The sequence below is a fragment of the Anastrepha obliqua genome, unplaced genomic scaffold (assembly GCF_027943255.1).
Source record: "Anastrepha obliqua isolate idAnaObli1 unplaced genomic scaffold, idAnaObli1_1.0 ptg000099l, whole genome shotgun sequence".
Taxonomy (NCBI): Eukaryota; Metazoa; Arthropoda; class Insecta; order Diptera; family Tephritidae; genus Anastrepha; species Anastrepha obliqua.
This window is the reverse complement of record NW_026562219.1, coordinates 2,501-5,000: the sequence shown is the minus strand read 5'-3', so window position 1 is coordinate 5,000 and position 2,500 is coordinate 2,501. Positions and strand designations below refer to the sequence as shown.

Here is a 2,500-nt window from a genome sequence, read left to right as displayed (position 1 = left end):
AAGTGCGAGTTATTAACTCGCATTGATTAAGTCCCTGCCCTTTGTACACACCGCCCGTCGCTACTACCGATTGAATTATTTAGTGAGGTCTCCGGACGTGATCACTGTGACGCCTCGTGTGTCACGGTTGTTTCGCAAAAGTTGACCGAACTTGATTATTTAGAGGAAGTAAAAGTCGTAACAAGGTTTCCGTAGGTGAACCTGCGGAAGGATCATTATTGTGTTCCATATCCGTAGAAAAACAAACAAACAAACAAACAAACAGACAAGCAAACAAACGAACAAAAAGAAAAAAAAAAAAAAAAAAAAAAAGAAAAAAAAAAAAAATTTATATAATTATTTTGAATCCATAATTCTTTTTATTCTTTTTCATTCAATTTGTGATCCAGTCAATTATATCATATTAAATATAATATATGATGGTACATTTTGTAATGTTTTTTCTTATTTTTTTCTTTTAAAAACCTTTAAACATGAAAATAAAAAGTTGTACTTATTATTCATTTGATTGAATGATAAGTTAATTTGTTCACAATAACAAAAGTGGTATATATTTATTATATTATTATATATACATAAAATGATTAAAAAAAATACAAAATAATTGAATCATAATAAATACCACCACTGTATTATTGTTGAACTAAGACATTCGCAACTTAATAAAAATGTTTAGAGTTAAATATATTTGATATATATTATTGAAAGAAAATCAATTTATATATTATTAATATTATTTAATTTTACTCTTTCAATTAATATATGCAAAAAAAAATTGACATTTGTTATAAATAAAAATAAATAAAAAAATACTCTAAGCGGTGGATCACTTGGCTCATGGGTCGATGAAGAACGCAGCAAACTGTGCGTCATCGTGTGAACTGCAGGACACATGAACATCGACATTTTGAACGCATATCGCAGTCCATGCTGTTATGTACATTAAATTCAATTTTAAAGTACTGCTTGGACTACATATGGTTGAGGGTTGTAAGACTATGCTAAATAAGTTGCTTATTCTTTTATAAAAATAATTGAATTTAAGCAAATGTGTATATTATTGGATTTTAAATAATTCATAATATTAATAGCAAAAAAAATAAAGATATATAATGAATTTTATTTATTATATATTCTTTAAAAAAAAAATCCTCTCAAATAAAATGAAATGATGAAAATATTGAATCTAAGTATTCTTTACAAAAAATTTTCATATTATTTATATATATATATAAAATAATAATTTATATATGTAATTAAAAGGAGGAATGTCTAGCATAAAAATTAAATTTTTTATTCTAGGATTGCCTCATTTTACATTATTATTATTTTTATATATTTACAATATATAAAAGGAGAAAAGAAAAATAGAGATGAAAAGATGATATAATTTTTTTATTAAATTGTGAGAAGATAAAAAAAGAATATTAAAACAACCTCAACTCATATGGGATTACCCCCTGAATTTAAGCATATTAATGAGGGGAGGAAAAGAAACTAACAAGGATTTTCTTAGTAGCGGCGAGCGAAAAGAAAATAGTTCAGCACTAAGTCACTTTGTCTATATGTCAAATGTGAGATGCAGTGTATGGAATATCTTAATATCTAGTATGAGAAATTAACGATTTTAAGTCCTTCTTAAATGAGGCCATTTACCCATAGAGGGTGCCAGGCCCGTATAACGTTAATGATTACTAGAAAGATATTTCCAAAGAGTCGTGTTGCTTGATAGTGCAGCACTAAGTGGGTGGTAAACTCCATCTAAAACTAAATATAACCATGAGACCGATAGTAAACAAGTACCGTGAGGGAAAGTTGAAAAGAACTCTGAATAGAGAGTTAAATAGTACGTGAAACTGCTTAGAGGTTAAGCCCGATGAACCTGAATATCCATTATGAAAAATTCATCATTAAATAATTAAAAAAATAATGTGCATTTTTTTCATATAAGGACATTGTAATCTATTAACATAATAAAGTATTTATCAAAAGATCATTGGTGATATTAAGTTTATTTAAATTAATTTGCTTTTTAAGCATATTAACATAAAATAAATACTAATGATTTGATAAAGTGTTGATAGATTTTATTATATATAATGCTAAAATTCATTTTTTGAATTTTACAAAAAATTTAATATCTATGATATTAATATTTATTTGTATGCATTTATATGATTAACAATGCGAAAGATTCAGGATACCTTCGGGACCCGTCTTGAAACACGGACCAAGGAGTCTAACATATGTGCAAGTCATTGAGTTATATTAAACTTAATGGCATAATTAACTTAACTTAAATATAATGGATTAATTTTTAGTCTATTTTTTTAATAAATAGTCAATTAATTCAATCCCGGGGCGTTCCATATAGTTATGTATAATGATAATTTATTATTATTTATACCTCTAACTGGAGCGTACCTTGAGCATATATGCTGTGACCCGAAAGATGGTGAACTATACTTGATCAGGTTGAAGTCAGGGGAAACCCTGATGG

At 26.9% G+C, this 2,500-nt stretch overlaps 1 non-coding gene and 2 pseudogenes across 1 annotated transcript in view; all 3 read left to right on the top strand.

The window, feature by feature from the left end:
- Positions 1-218, top strand: part of LOC129251878 (small subunit ribosomal RNA) — a 1,991-nt gene extending 1,773 nt beyond the window's left edge. Inside the window, exon 1 of the ribosomal RNA XR_008583150.1 lies at positions 1-218. This exon is cut by the window's left edge and continues 1,773 nt beyond it. This is a non-coding gene — a ribosomal RNA (small subunit ribosomal RNA).
- A 592-nt stretch (positions 219-810) lies between these two features.
- LOC129251872 (5.8S ribosomal RNA) lies at positions 811-991 on the top strand (annotated as a pseudogene).
- Positions 992-1,433: 442 nt separating this feature from the next.
- LOC129251875 (large subunit ribosomal RNA) overlaps positions 1,434-2,500 on the top strand; it is a pseudogene marked incomplete at its 3' end in the record, with an annotated part of 3,567 nt that continues 2,500 nt past the window's right edge.